At 38.6% G+C, this 16,153-nt stretch overlaps 1 non-coding gene across 1 annotated transcript; it reads right to left on the bottom strand.

Annotated features, from left to right (window-relative positions):
* Positions 1-15,571: 15,571 nt before the first annotated feature.
* LOC148852840 (small nucleolar RNA R71) lies at positions 15,572-15,678 on the bottom strand. Its single transcript, XR_016100102.1, has one exon. It is a non-coding gene; the product is annotated as a small nucleolar RNA R71 (small nucleolar RNA).
* Positions 15,679-16,153: the final 475 nt, after the last annotated feature.

Genomic DNA, 16,153 nt, shown 5'->3' with positions numbered 1-16,153 from the left:
GAGGAATGTTCTGCTATCCTTCTGAACAAGCTGCCTCAGAAACTCAAAGATCCAGGGAGTTTCACTATTCCTTGTACCATTGGCAGTTTAAAAATTGAAAAAGCTTTATGTGACCTGGGAGCTAGCATCAATTTAATGCCATATTCTATCTTCAAGAAATTGGGGTTGAATGAACCCCAACCCACTAGAGTGGCATTACAATTGGCTGATAGATCCATTAGACATCCTAGGGGGATCATAGAAGATGTGTTAGTTAAAGTTGACAAATTCATTTTTCCAGTTGATTTCATTGTGTTAGACATGCAAGAAGATGTGGAGGTCCCGCTTATCCTAGGGAGACCTTTCCTGGCTACCGGGAAAGCAATGATTGATGTCCAACAAGGACAACTCAGCCTTAGGATACAAGATGAGGAGATAATTTTTAAAATGTCTGATGCTATGAAACATGCACCCTCTAGTGATGATTCTTGTTTTATGATTGATGCCATTGAATTGACAATTGATGAATGCTTCCAGGTAAGTAGAATAACTGATCCTCTTGAACTCTGCCTCCAGCAGGGAGAACTTGAAGAAACAGAAAATAAAAAAATAAACCTCATGATAGCATACCTGAATGATAAGCCTCAATTCAAGGGAAAGGGGTTTCTTAAATTAGAGAACTTAGGCAAATTGCCCGGACCATCAGGTAAGCCATCACCCCAAGAACCCCCTACCCTTGAACTGAAGCAATTACCATCCCATTTAGAGTATGCTTTCCTTGAGGAACCATCAGATCTCCCCGTGATAATTTCCGCAGCACTGAATCCCTTACAAAGAGAAAAATTATTAAGAGTGCTGCGGGAACACAAAAATGCTATAGCTTGGAAGGTAGAAGATATCAAAGGCATTAATCCATCAATCTGCACTCACAGAATTTTGATGGAAGAGGACAGCAAGCCTTCCGTTCAGCCCCAAAGGCGCCTGAATCCCAACATGAAAGAAGTGGTAAAGGCTGAAATAATTAAGTTGTTAGATGCTGGGATCATTTATCCTATTTCTGATAGTTCTTGGGTAAGCCCTGTGCAAGTTGTGCCCAAAAAAGGGGGTACGACTGTTGTTCCAAATGAGAAAAATGAACTCATCCCTACTAGAACCATTACCGGATGGCGTGTGTGTATTGACTATAGAAAATTAAATGAAGCCACCCGGAAGGACCATTTCCCTCTCCCATTTATGGATCAAATGTTGGAGAGGCTAGCCGGGCATGAGTATTATTGTTTCTTGGATGGATATTCAGGGTATAACCAGATACCAATTGCACCAGAAGATCAAGAAAAGACCACTTTTACTTGCCCATATGGAACCTTTGCATACCGAAGGATGCCCTTTGGGTTATGCAATGCCCCAGCAACCTTTCAGCGATGTATGATGTCTATATTTTCTGATATGGTTGAAAAATTTATTGAGATCTTCATGGATGATTTTTCAGTTTTTGGCTCTTCATTTGATGCATGTTTGAATAATCTGGAACAGGTGCTTACTAGATGTAAAGAAACACATCTTGTGTTGAATTGGGAGAAATGTCATTTTATGGTGCAAGAAGGCATAGTGCTTGGACACAAGATCTCTCAAAGAGGTATAGAAGTCGACAAGGCCAAGGTGGAGGCAATTGAAAAATTACCAACCCCAACATCTATTCGTTCTTTGAGAAGTTTCTTAGGACATGTCGGATTCTATAGAAGGTTTATTAAAGATTTCTCAAAAATTTCCAAGCCATTATCTACCTTGCTTCAGAAAGAAGTGCCTTTTGAATTTTCAACTGAATGTCTTCATGCTTTCAACATCTTGAAAGACAAATTGATCCATGCACCTATCATGATAGCACCAGATTGGACCCTCCCTTTTGAATTGATGTGTGATGCGAGTGATTTTGCTATAAGAGCTGTTTTAGGACAAAGAATGAACAAACATTTTCAGCCAATTTACTATGCTAGCAGAACCTTGACTGGACCCCAACTCAATTACACCACCACAGAAAAGGAGCTGTTAGCAGTAATATTTGCACTTGATAAGTTTCGTTCATATCTGATATTATCCAAGGTTGTTGTCCACACAGATCACTCGGCATTAAGGCACTTGCTTACCAAGCAAAACTCAAAACCAAGACTGATCAGGTGGATCCTTTTATTGCAAGAGTTTGACATTGAGATTAGAGACCTGAAGGGTGCTGCAAACCTGGCTGCTGACCATCTCTCCCGGTTGGACACGGTAAGCTCAAAAGAGGAGATAACCAGCAACATTCGAGAAGAATTTCCGGATGAGCAGTTGTACTCAATACAGAAATACTCATATCCTTGGTATGCTGATTTTGCTAATTATCTAGCTGCACAAGTCCTTCCTCCTAACCTTTCATATCAACAGAAAAAGAAATTCTTTTCTGATGTAAAATACTATCTGTGGGAGGAACCCTTTTTGTATAAATTGTGTGCAGATCAGATCATAAGGAGATGTGTCCCCGAGGAGGAGATGGAGTCGGTACTCCAATTTTGCCATGATAAAGAAGCAGGAGGTCATTTTGGAGCTAGTCGCACGGCAGCCAAGGTTTTGCAATCAGGTTTTTATTGGCCCACACTCTTCAAAGATGCCCATCGGTATGTGTCCACATGTGACAAATGCCAAAGATCGGGAAACATTTCCCGACGGAATGAAATGCCCCTTTCCAATATTTTAATCTGTGAAATCTTTGATGTTTGGGGTATAGATTTCATGGGACCTTTCCCGAATTCTTTTGGGAATAAGTACATCCTCGTTGCAGTTGACTATGTATCCAAATGGGTAGAAGCCATGGCTTTACCCACAAATGACTCAAGAAGGGTAGTACACTTCCTAAAGAAGCTATTCTCCCGATTTGGCACTCCGCGAGCTATAATTAGTGATAGGGGAACTCACTTCTGCAATAGCCAATTTGAGAGGTTAATGCAGAAATATGGAATTACACATAAATTAGCTACCCCTTATCACCCTCAAACCAGTGGCCAAGTGGAGTTGGCTAACAGGGAACTCAAAAGAATTCTGGAAAAGACCGTAGCATCCACCAGAAAAGATTGGTCCATCAAATTAGATGATGCATTATGGGCATACAGAACTGCATTTAAGACACCTATTGGCATGTCCCCCTACAGATTGGTCTTTGGTAAAGCATGCCATTTACCAGTTGAATTGGAACACAAGGCCTATTGGGCTCTTAAATTCTTAAATTTTGACATTCAGGCCACAGGGGCTAAAAGGCGGTTGCAATTGAATGAATTGGATGAATTCAGACTTACCACCTATGAGAATGCCAAAGTTTATAAAGAAAGAATAAAAAACTGGCATGATAAGAACTTGCTGAGACGGGACTTTTATGTGGGCCAACAGGTATTGTTATATAATTCCCGTCTCCGCTTGTTTCCAGGTAAGCTGAGATCCAGGTGGTCTGGACCCTTTACCATTTCACAGGTTTTTCCCCATGGGGCTATAGAACTCACCCACCCAGTTCAGGGCACGTTTAAAGTAAATGGTCAGCGCCTGAAACCATATTTAATGGGCAGTACTGTACCCCCTCCATCCACTGTTTATCTAGATAACCAATAATCTCTTATGCTTGCTCATGAACAAGTTAAGGAATCTTTTTGTCATTTATCTTTTTAGAATATTAGTTAGTAAAATAAAGATCTTTTTCTCAAAATTCCAATTCTTTAAGGACTCAGTTCATCATTTTCTTTTCTTCAGTTTGCTCTAGCAAGTGTGACTCCCTAACACTACGAACATTGAGGACAATGTTCATCTCAAGTGTGGGGGAGTGAGCCCGAGGCTAGGGTATGGGGGTTGAAACCATGCACCTCATGCACCCCAACACACATATGCAAGCAATGACATCACAAAAAAAAAAAAAAAAAAAAAAAAAGACTGGAACCCCTCAAGTTCATTACTATTTATTTGATGATTTTTTTTAAGAAGGAATTCAATGAGTTGAGGGAGACTGATGTACTTGTTAAGTTTTTATTCTTGTAAATGACCCAATTTGATTTATGCAGGAGAAAAGGGGAGCTGAATATGCCTTTCAGCATGACTAGCCCTAACTTCCTTCATGTGTATGGAAGCCCTTGATTTCATTGTTAATGGTCAAGAGAGCTAGTGCACATCTGAAGTGCTAATTCTTGAGGTTCAATAATTGCAAAGAAGGACAAAAGCCCAAATTGACTCCGCTATTCTGAGCTGAATAGTAAAACTAGCAGCTTAGAACATGAGTCCTATTTACCTACCTCAAACAAGTGACCAGTGTGAGATGGAGCATAAGATGCACTCACACCAAAAAAAAAAAAAGAAAAAAAAAAAAAAAAAAAAAAAAAAAAAAGAGAGAAAAGTGTGAGATGGAGCATAAAATGCACTCACACCGAAAAGAAAAAAAAGAAAAAAAAAAGGTGAGATGGAGCATAAAATGCACTCACCCTTAGAAATAAGTAATTGTGGTGACAATCGAGGTTCAAAGGGGCACTCTAAAGTTGAACTCTCATTGAGATTTAGTTACAGATGTGAAACTCAGTCAAATTTGATTATTAACCTTGACAATTAAAGAGCTGATTTATATATGAATTAGGAGTGAAGGCTAGACTATGATGAAATTCATATTCTCCTTTCCTCGGATCTGATACATATCTTAAATGGTAATTTACAAGAATAAGAGTTAAGCACTTACAAAAGTTCCCCGACTACTCAATGCATTTCTATCTTAAAAAGTTCACCAGGTAAATGGTGAGAACAGAAGGGGGGAATGTTAAGTTTATGGCTGATGTCTTTGCTTGAGGACAAGCAAAAGCTTAAGTGTGGGGGTATTTGATGAACTTACAATTTATCTATATTTTATGAGGTTTTTGCATGAAATTTTATAATGGTTTAATTAAATTTTTGCCGTATTTTAGCTTGATTGCAAGAAAGATTTCAGGGGGAGCCAAATCAACAAAAAGAAGGCAAAAGCAAGAAAAGAAAACCCAAAAATTTATCAAGTTCAGCCCGGCCCAGCCATGAGAGCAAGAGAATTTCATTCGGCCCAAGAAGAGCAAGTGAAACTCTTTGGAAAATCCAAGGGAAGAAGCCTAGCTATGAGGAGAATTCGGCCCAGCAAGGAAGGCCCATTTTTAGCCCAAATAACAGCCTAGAGTGTAGCCCACATGAGCTCAAAAGCAAGCTAAGTTGTAGCCCAAATAGCAGCCCAAAGGGAGCTAGGGGCGGCAACTTCTAGGAGTTTCTTGAAGAGAAGGAGGGAGCACTCTAGAAGGTTCATGAGGGGTGTAATACACCCCATTCTAGAGGCTTCAAGAAGGGGCAAGAGCCCCCTTGAAAAACTATATAAGGAGGCCTCTAGGAGGGGAGAAAGTTGTTCAATTGCTTGAGAGAAAGGCTCTCCCACTCTTAGAGGTTCAGCCACCTTGAGAGAAGAGAAGAGAAGAAGGCTAGGCGCAAGGAAGAAGAAGAAGAAGGGCTGAAGGAAGTTCAAGACAAGCAAGCTAGAAGAAGAAGGTGAGTTCGAATTGAGGGATTGTGATTCAAAGATTTTTTGTAATAAATCATTTGTAGTTTCATTCTCTTTTGATTTGAATTCAGTTTCTTAGTTATATGTTCTTTCTTCTTTCTCCTTGTTTCCATTCTTCCTTGATGTATTTCAGCTTGTAAAATTTCAGTTCAGCAATCTAATTCTTTTTGATTCATTCAAATGATCATGCATTGTACTTGAAGTTTCTTGAATAAGGGTGTGATTGCAGATCAATTCGGCCAACTAACCTTCAAAACTCAGATCTGAATTCTCAGATCTGAGATTGCAAGATCTGAATTGCTTGAAAGAGAATTCAGATCTGCAAATTTCAGATTGGGCGAATTAATCTACAGCTTGGAATTCCTAGAGTGCTTGAGAGAGACTCTAGGAATTCAGATCTACTATTCAAGAACTGAATTGAGTGCAAGGTTAGAGATAACTTGCACAATTCAGTTGGTGATCAATTCAGATTTGAATTGATGCCTTAGAAGTGTTTGAAGAAATGCATGCATGGGGATTAGATTCTTGCTAGAGATAGAAGAACCGTCACTCATGCATAGGATGAACATGCGCTTGAGAGAGGCTGTTCATGACCTTGGGGTTTCATCAAACCAAGGCTCAATCATGATTCATTCGAATGATCCAAATTGATAGATTGCTGAATTCTGAGATTGACATTTACTGCTTACTCTTCTAACCTGAATTGAAGGCAATTGGACCAATGATTTAGATAGATTTTAATTTAGGATTTCTTAGCTTTCATTAGAGTTTTGATTTATTTGTTGATCAGATAAGAAATGTTCAATTTAGTATTGGTAATTGTTTCCTAAATCCTCGTGGGAATGATACTTCACTCACTACTTTATTACTTGAACGGCTAGTGCACTTGCTAGTGTCACAATGAGCCACACATCAACTAGCATGTCAAACTTTTAGTCAAGACTTTATCATTATTTTCTACTTGTTTTTAATACTTATCTTTACGGAAAATGTATGTTGATTCTGAAGGTTCTTGATACCTAGGAAGGGTCACTTTGCCAAGAATAAAATGACCTGAACATGATGAAACGATGTTGCTTGGGAACTCCTTTTTTGTCTCACTCCTCCTTCCTCATCTTGCTCCTCTTCCAAGCCGCCATTTGCAAAAATCTTTGTGTGCTTCTTTTGGTCTTTGTTGTTTCGTAGTGTCCTACCTCACAACAAAGAGGGGTAGCTATTAGTGCCCGATTTTTGCTCGGTTTACCACCTGACCCTCCATTTCACCCCAAACACCCGATCAAACCCTTTTGACCTCTTCAAAATGGCTAAAAACCCAAAAGACCCAAGTTTCACCCCAAGAGCCCTTAGATCCACCATTAAACCTACCCGATACCTATCTGATGGCCCCGATCAACCCCACTCTCACCTCAACCATTAGATCAGACATAACCATCAGACCCAGGATCTCCCAAAACACTTACTCATAAAATTTCAACTCAAGATTCCCCTGTTTACCCCCTCATCAAATGAAGATTCCATTTTGACCTCTCTTATCAGCCTAAACACCCATAGCCCATATTACCTTTAACATGACACATCTGAACCAATTAGACCACACCTTTAGACTCCAGACACACCAAAACATCTTCCTTTGAAGTTTCAACCCTAGATTCCCTCATTTGCCATTTCATTACACTAAGATTCCTCCCTAAAACATCTTATTGACCAAAATTTCTATAATCTTGGCCCTTTCTCATTGTCGTTTCGTCATCTTGCCTTGTAGGCAAGGCTTACAGGTGGGAAGATCTTCTGTAGTTAGAAAATCAAAGGGCTATCTTTTACCAACCTTTAGATTCGGTCAACACCGATGTGGCCAAGTCGGTAATGCCACAAATACGTGGGATTAACTGTATCACGGGCTCTCTTCTTGGGAATTTCAGCTGACGTAGTTTCGGTTATGTTAGTTTATAGAGAAGGATGTAGAACATAGAGACCGTTCTCCAGTTCCCCGTATGTGATGAATTTGTTATTTCTTTTAATAGTAATTGTATTACTAAAGAAGACAGAATAACCATCTATACACAGTTTTGAGACAAAAATCAAATTTCTCCTTAAATTTTGTACATAAAGACAATCTTTTAGTACAATAGTTTCTTCTCTAAAAAGTAACTCCACGGTTCCTATGGCCGTGGCTACAACAGTTGCAGTAGTCTCCAAGTAGAGTGTGACTTTTCCTTCACTTAGCCTTCTGCTTAACTTGAACCCTTGCAGTGAGTTACACGCTTGAGTTAAAGCCCCAGAGTCAATACACCAGGATGCAGAAGCTACCAATAAATTGATTTCTAAAACACAAGTTTTGAAATTACCTTTTTGGATTCCAGGTAGGCAGGACAGTTCCTTTTCCAGTGGCCGGTCTTCTTGCAGAAGTGACAGGCATCCGATGATTTGTCTTTCTTCTTCTTCTTAAGTTTAGCAGCCTTCTTCTGGGGCTTTCTCTTTGCCTTCCTTTTCTTGCCTGATTTGCCAGTTTCAACAAGCATGGCAATGGGCTCATCCTTTTTAATCAATTCTTCGGCCCTCTACAACATATTGCTGAGTTCCTATAAGCTGACATTCAGCTTGTTCATGTTGTAGTTCAGGATGAATGGATTAAAGGATGGAGGCAGAGAGTTAAGAATAGCATCGATCTGTGTTACCAGATCTAGCCTGAATCCAAGAGCCTCCAGTTTGTTGATATAACCCATCATCCGGAGATAATGGTCGTGAACTTGTTGGCTCTTGGACATTTGCGTGGTCATGAACTGTTTCAAGACCTTCTGCCGAGTAGAACAATTTTGCTCTTCGTACATTGTCTTGAGACTATCCAATACGTCCTTGGCAAGTTTGATCTGATCGAACTGCCTCTGAATTGGATTGTCCAAAGAGGCAATGATATAGCAGCGGGCAAGGAAGTTTTTGTCCTCCCATTCTTGGTATTTTCTTCTACAGGCCTCAGAAGCCCTATCTCACAGACGATCCAGGGCAGGATTCTTGGCTACCTTATCCAACTTTTCAGAGGTTAAGACCAACATAAGGTTCCTGTACCAGTTGGCATAGTTTGGACTCTTAAGCTTGTTGTCATCAAGAAGCTTTGCAAAAGATCCGTTTGCCATTTTCTGATAAAAGAGTAAACATTAGTCCATGACCTAATTTGATACATTTTCATTACATAGATATAGATTTTAATCTACGATCCATTTCCATTTATTCATCTCTGAGATTTCCCTCCTTTCTCAGGGACGGAGACTACAAGTTGTCTCTAGAAATGTGGGAAATCACATAGAGTGCATGGAGCCAACTGTTTCAGCTGCATAACTCCACCACCTTTCTGTGAAAGATCATATCCACTCATCATATGAGTTTTCCCTTTGGCCTTTGTCAGACAAGGTTCAGAGCCATTTTTAGGTAAACCTTTCTGTCTAGTGAGTGCTTACCCATCATATTCGTGAACACCAAGGTAGCGTGAGAGAGTTCTCATTTTCTGGTGAAGCCCCTCCCACATCGGTCTATGATGCTCCTATCATCTCATGAAACACTCAGACAAGCCCAACAACAAATGGATAGCCCATTTTCTGGTGCGTTTTCTCATTACTGAAGGACTCATCCTCATGCTAATGATGAAAGGCCTTTAGAGAGTTCATCATATGAATCTCCTTATCACATGCACTCATATTAGCTGGAGGGAACAATTAATTATGCCCTAGTTTGATTTAGGTCAAACCAAAGTGGCTCCCACTGACTTTCATAAAGTTAGATTTCGGTAGGCCTTAATCGGCTAGGGTTCCACACATAACCTCTTGATGAGGTTTGGGGCCCACCACTAAGGGAAGTCATCCAATGACCAAAAGGTACACCATGGCAATGATTTGAATTCGGCCATGTTGTGCGCAAGAGCCACTGTTGAATGAGCATGGACCAAGCACTTATGGCCCATGTACGTAGCACATCACACATCCATACATCTCATGCAGGGATAAATTGATTCAATCAATTAATCATCTGTAAGGCCCATTGGAAGCCCGATTTAAATCCGTAATATTAACCATTACTATTATCTAGGTATATGGGCTGAAGTGGGGTTGCCCAGTTCGGCCTATATAGTTTTATACTTTGAAGTGGGTTTTTGGCAGTTTGAACCAATCTTGGTTTGAATGGTTCTAGGGTTTGATCTTTAATTAAATCTTTAATTCAAGAAAATAATATGAAATTTTGACGGGTTTGTCGAAGCCCTCAAAATTAGTACTAGTCCCACAATAAAATATTTGCAGTAAAAGTGATTCTAGGTCGAATCCAACAGGGAGCAAATCAGTAATTTCTTAGCCAAATGGATAAAGTAATTGTGTGGGAAAATTAAATAACTAAAATTAAAAGAATAACAAACTAATCAAACAAGAGAAAATCAGTCTTACCGAATTCTGGTTCAAGGGTTTGGGTTGAATCGATTGGCCATTGATCCTAGGTACAATTCAGCATTCTTGCAATTCAAGCATTTAACCTTAGATTTATTAGGATAGCCATAATAAACCTTGTGTTTTCCTAATTCAGTTGACCAAACCTAGCATTCGATCAACACTTATCACCACTCAACTAGGTACGATAGCGTTCCATGTTAAACAGTGATAGCATTAAGATTTGTGAAAACAGTTAAACCAAAATAACAATAATTGAGATAGCTGCAATTACTGAATTTTGTTCCATCAAATCTTTTAGGTTGAACCATGTTAAAACATTGGTCAAAGGCTGTCACGAACAATTGACCCAAAAAAGATATCAACCTAATTGCTACTTGTACCATTATTCGTGACAATTACGGATCACCGAAATCATGCATAGCAGTAGGAAAATCAACATTAATTCAGTTTGTCAGACTAATTAACATTAACATCTAATAAAATTGTGCACAAGAACCAATGAATACTTGAATTAAAAAGAAAGAAAATAAAGTAACTATAGAACCTCACAATGACACAATCGAACCTCCCCCTTGAACCAGAAAAAAAGAAGCTTAGCTGCTCATGATCTGCGCAATCTCCATGCTTTGCTTCTCCATGGCCGAACTGATCTTCTTGAGTTGCTTGATGCTTGATTGCTGGATGATTGAGTGATTGCTAGAGCTGGTTTTCCCCCTCTTTATATAGCCAAAGGAGAGGGCTGTTTTCCAACTCCTTCTAGGAGATCATCTTATCCTTAGGGTGTTTTGATCTTATCTTGAACTAATCCTATCCTATCTCTTATCTAATGCTAATCTCAATCTTATTATCTCTCTAGGATTACATTCAAGACTTTAGATCTGATAAAACTCTCTCCTTGGAGATTACATTCGAAATTCGGACTCTTAACTCTTGAATTGGAGTTGGGCTGCTTCAAGGTATTAGGTTCAAATCTTGAACTGAAATTGACTAGATCTGAACCTGCACAAATGGGCAGAAGGCGTTCTACTCGATTTGCACAGATTAGGGTTTTTTTCTAGGAAATAGGTTCCCAGTTAAAGGGAAAATGATCTGAAATTAATTTTTATAAATCTGGATTATATTTAGAATTGTTCTTTATGATTTTCTTGATTTATGGGTTGTTCATACAAATGGAGATTGAAATCATGATTGGCGTAGAAAATCTGCGATTTCGTAGTTACTATTCATTCTGGTATGTAATTATTATTATTATTATTTTTAGACTGAATGTATAGGTATTCGATCTATTTTATTATATTCATGATCGAAGTTGGCAGAGCAAAGGGGGAGATTTTGCAGATATGAAAATCGCTATCTGCGATTTGCAGTTTGTGAAACTGCAAACTGAGATCTAACATTTGTTTTGTAGGATGGAGATGTGTGAACAGCCCTATGACTAATTCTTGTTTTTCTTTAATCAGTAATTTTAATTTCAGATCATTTCTTGAATTAAATCTTTAATTAAAAATCAAACCCTAGACCCATTCAAACCAGATTGGACCAAACTGGTTGGACCGAATCTGTGGTTCGATGGAGGCTGATTGTCTGTCAGCCCTAATTTCCCACTTTTTGGGTCAAGGTATTGATGGTTAATTAAGAGACTTAATTCGGCCCACACTTGTAAGGCCCAATTTTAAGGTGTTAAAACTGCAAAAGCCCACTAATTACAGAAAAGCTATATGGGCTGAACTGCTAACTACTATTCAGCCCATATACCTAGATAATATTAATTGGTAATATTATGGATTAAAATAGGCTTTAATAATGGGATTTATAGATATTAATTGATTGGATCAATTTTATCCTTGATGTGATGTATGGATGTGTGATGTGCTACGTACATGGGCCATAAGTGCTTGGCTCATGCAGATACGATAGTGGCTTTTGCGTACACCATGGCTAAATGCACATCATTGCCATGGTGTCCCTAAAGATCATTGGATGATCTCCCTCAGTGGTGGGCCCTACACCCCTGGAAAAGGAAATGTGCGGAACCCTAGCCGTTCAGGGCCCACCAGAAATCTGGCTTTATGAAAGTCAATGGGAGCCACTTTGCTTTGACCTAAATTAAACTAGGGCGTAACTTTTGTTCCCTCTTGAAATATGAGTGCATGTGATAGGGAGATTCATATGATGAACTCTCTAAAGGCCTTCCATCTTTAGCATGAAGATGGGTCCTTCGGTAATGAGGAAACATACCATAAAATTGGGCTATCCATTTGCTGCTGGATCTGTCGGAGTGTTTCATAAGATGATAGAGGCGTCATAGACTGATGTGGGAGGACCTCACCAGAAAATGGAAGACTCTCATGGTACCTTGGCATTCATGAATATTATGGGTGAACACTCACTGGACAGAAAGGTTTAACCTAAAATGGCTCTGAACCTTGTCTGATAGAGACCAAAGGAAAAGCTCATATGATGAGTGGATATGATCCTCCACAGAAAGGTGGTGGGGTTATGCAGCTAAAACAGTTGACTCCATGCACCCTATGTGGTTTCCAACATTTCTAGAGACAATTCATAGTCTCTGTCACTGAGATGGGAGGGAAATCTCAAAGATGAATAAATGGGAATGCAACATAGATTAAAAGCCATATCTATGTAGATAACATGAATCAAATTAGGTTGTAGACTGATGTTTGCTATTTTATCAGAAAATGGAAAACGGACAATTTGCAAAGCTTTTTGACGAAAATAAGCTTAAGGGCCCAAACTATGCTGACTGGTACTGTAATTAATGCTGGTCTTGACCTCTGAAAAACTGGTTAAGGTGGCTAAGAATCCTGCCTTGGAATGTCTGGGAGATAGAGCTTTTGAGGCCTAGAGAAGGGACTTCCAAGAATGGGAGGAGAAAAACTCCCTCACCCGGTGTTACATCATTGCCTCACTGGACAATCCAATACAGAGGCAGTTTGATCAGATCAAGCTGGCCAAGGACATATTGGACAATCTGAAGACAATGTATGAAGAGTAGAATTGTTCTATTCGACAAAAGGTCTTGAAAAAGTTCATGACTACTCAAATGTCCAAGGGCCAACAAGTTTATGATGATTGTCTTCGGATGATGGGTTACATCAACGAACTTGAGTCACTTGGATCCGGGCTGGATCTAGTAAACCAGATAGATGCCATTCTCAAATCTTTGCCTTTATCCTTCAATCCGTTCATCATGAACTACAATATGAATAAGTCAAATATCAGTATCCAGAAACTCAGCAATATGTTGCAAAGGGCCGAGGAACTGATCAAGAAGGATGAGCCCATAGCCATGCTTGTTGAAGCAGAAAAATTGGACAAGAAGAGGAGGGCAAAGAGAAAGCCCCAAAAAAAGGCCACCAAACCCAAGAAACAGAGGAAAGACAAGGCATCAGATGCTTGTCACTCTTGAAAGCAGACCGGCAACTGGAAGAGGAACTGTCCTCAATACCTGAAATCCAAGAAAGGTAATTTCGAATCCTGTGTCATAGAAACCAATTTGTTGGTAACTTCTACATCCTAGTGTATTGATTCTGGGACTTTATGATGTGAATAAAAATTACCATATTTTTATCCCTAAATATTCATTCTTCTACACTTAATTAACACTTAATTGGACTCATTATTCTTGCACAGTTTTGACACCGTTCAGTAATCTAACCATAACTCTCACATCCGGACTCCGATTGGGATGATTCAAGATGCACCAGAAAGATTAGGGAGAACGCCACAACTTTAATGTTTTAGGTTTTGACAGATTCGGTTTGAACCGAGGTCAAAATCGGGCCCAAAATCGTAGCAAATTCATAGAGAAGCCCAACTCACTGTTGAAGCCCAATTTGCAGAAAAGCCTTGTAGCAGCCCAATTTATTAAAGAAGCCCAACTCGAATTCAAGAATAAAGAGTCCTATCAGATTTAAATTTCAAATGTAATCCTAGAAAGATAAAGAAGATTGAGATTACTATATAAGAGATATGATGAGATTAGATCAAAATCAATTAAGACTTTCTATTTTTGGAAATGAACTCCTAAAAGGCGTTGGAAACAGCCCCTCCTCCTAAAGCTATATAAAGGGGGGTGGGGTAGACTAGCTTGAGGCATCAATCAATCCATCTTGGAAGCAAAGCAAGAAGGAGAAAAAGAGGAAGGTGGCGGCAAGGAGAAGACAAGCTCATAGATCTCAACTTCAAGGGTGACATCATGAGTTCTTTCTTACCCCTTGATTGTTTTATTTCTTTTATCATGAATTAATTTATTTGTAGTTAGGGCTGTGGAAAGCCTAACCATGATAATGTATTTATTTTTATTTTGATTTATCCAAGATTGTTATTTTCATATTGTCTATGAGTTATTATGCATACTGCGATTAGGAGCTTGGCCACCTCTTAATTGATTTGGTTTATATAAATGAATCGAGAGAGGAATTCATATAGTGTACTAAATAATTTATAGTGTGAATTGAATGGTATATAGGAATATATATACATGATTCATCTGATGATATAAGTTTTTCATAGAACTTACTGTATCTCTATCACGAGAACTCTAGTCGAGAGATCGAAGGGTTACTTGATAGAGGTAGATTTGATATATCCTGAGAGGGAATATTAAATAAAATTGGAAAAACTTTAGCTTATGAAAATAATAAATTATCTTGGTTAATCTAATAAATCGATATCCATTGGAAGGGTTTGGTGGACCAATAGTCCTAGCGCTTCCAACTAGATCGTTGCAAGTTTTGTCATTAATTTCCCTTATTTTTATTTCTTTTTCTTCTATTCTTAATTTTTAGTAGTTCTTATTGTTAGATCTGAAATTCAGTTGTCCAAATTATTAAGTAAGGCTATAGTTCTACTACTTATTTTGTTAAGTCCTCGTGGGAATGATATCTTTATACTACTTGATAACTAGTTTACTTGCTAGGGTTATATAATTATAGCTATCAAGTTTTTGGTGCCGATGCTAGGGATTTAATCCTAAAATAATATTAGAACTTGCTAACCTTGGTTAAGTTGAATTTTTATTTTTTCTTTTATCATTATTTATTTGAATTCTTGCTTAGTGTATGACACAGAGTAGAGGAGAAGAACTAGCAGAATTCAATCCTGAGATAGAGAGACCCTTCGCATACTGCAAAGAGCCAACAAAAGTAAAGAAAGAGAGGAGGTTGAAGAAGGTGAACCAGCAGAAGAAGAACAGATGGCAGATGAAGCAAATTGAACCCTTTTGGACTATGCTTGTCCAACAATTGATGGGGTTACTTTTAGCATTTGCAAGCCAATAATTTTGAGATAAAACCTGTGATCATCCAAATGATCCAAACGAATATTCAATTTAGTGGGTTGCCGAGTGATGATCCTACTATACATATCGTTAACTTCCTGGAAATATTCGACACATTCAAGCATAATGGAGTTAGCGATGATGCTATTAGGCTTAGGCTTTTTCCATTCTCATTATGTGATAGAACTAAGGATTGGCTTAACTCACTCCCTGCAGGAAGTATCACTACTTGGAATGATTTAAGTAAAAAAATTTTTGGCAAAGTATTTTCCTCCCTCTAAAATAACAAAATTGATTAATGATATAACTACTTTTGTTCGACTAGAGAGGGAATCATTGTATGAGGCATGAGAATGATTTAGAGAGATGCTTAGGAAGTGTCCTCACCATGGAATACCAGTTTGGCATCAAATTCAAACTTTTTATAATGGTATTACTCCTTCTAATTATTCCATTATTAATGCAGCTGTAGGTGGCACAATCATGAGGAAAACTCAAGAGGAAGCCTATGATCTCATGGAAGAAATGGTATCAAATAGCTACCAATGGAATAATGACCGAACTGATCGAAAGGGAGTACACCATATAGATTCTTTTGCAACTTTATCTGCTCAACTTGCTAGTTTGAATAAAAAACTAGACAATCTTAGTGTTGCAGCAATAAATGTGTGATGAACTTACAATTTATCTATAATTTTTGAGGACTTTAGCATGGATTTTTATGCCGGTTTTATTAATTTTTGCCTTAATTTAGCTTAATGCTAAGAATAAGTTCAGGGATAATCAATCCAAGAAAAAGGAAGGAAAAAGGCAAGAAAAGAAGGTTCAAAAAGACCAATTTCAGTCCAGCCCGGTCATGGAAGCAAGAGA

The sequence above is a fragment of the Nelumbo lutea genome, chromosome 5 (assembly GCF_056320005.1).
Source record: "Nelumbo lutea isolate HS-2025 chromosome 5, American lotus-T2T, whole genome shotgun sequence".
NCBI lineage: Eukaryota > Viridiplantae > Streptophyta > Magnoliopsida > Proteales > Nelumbonaceae > Nelumbo > Nelumbo lutea.
Note: the sequence above shows the minus strand (reverse complement) of the source record. Positions and strands in the feature narration are given on the sequence as shown.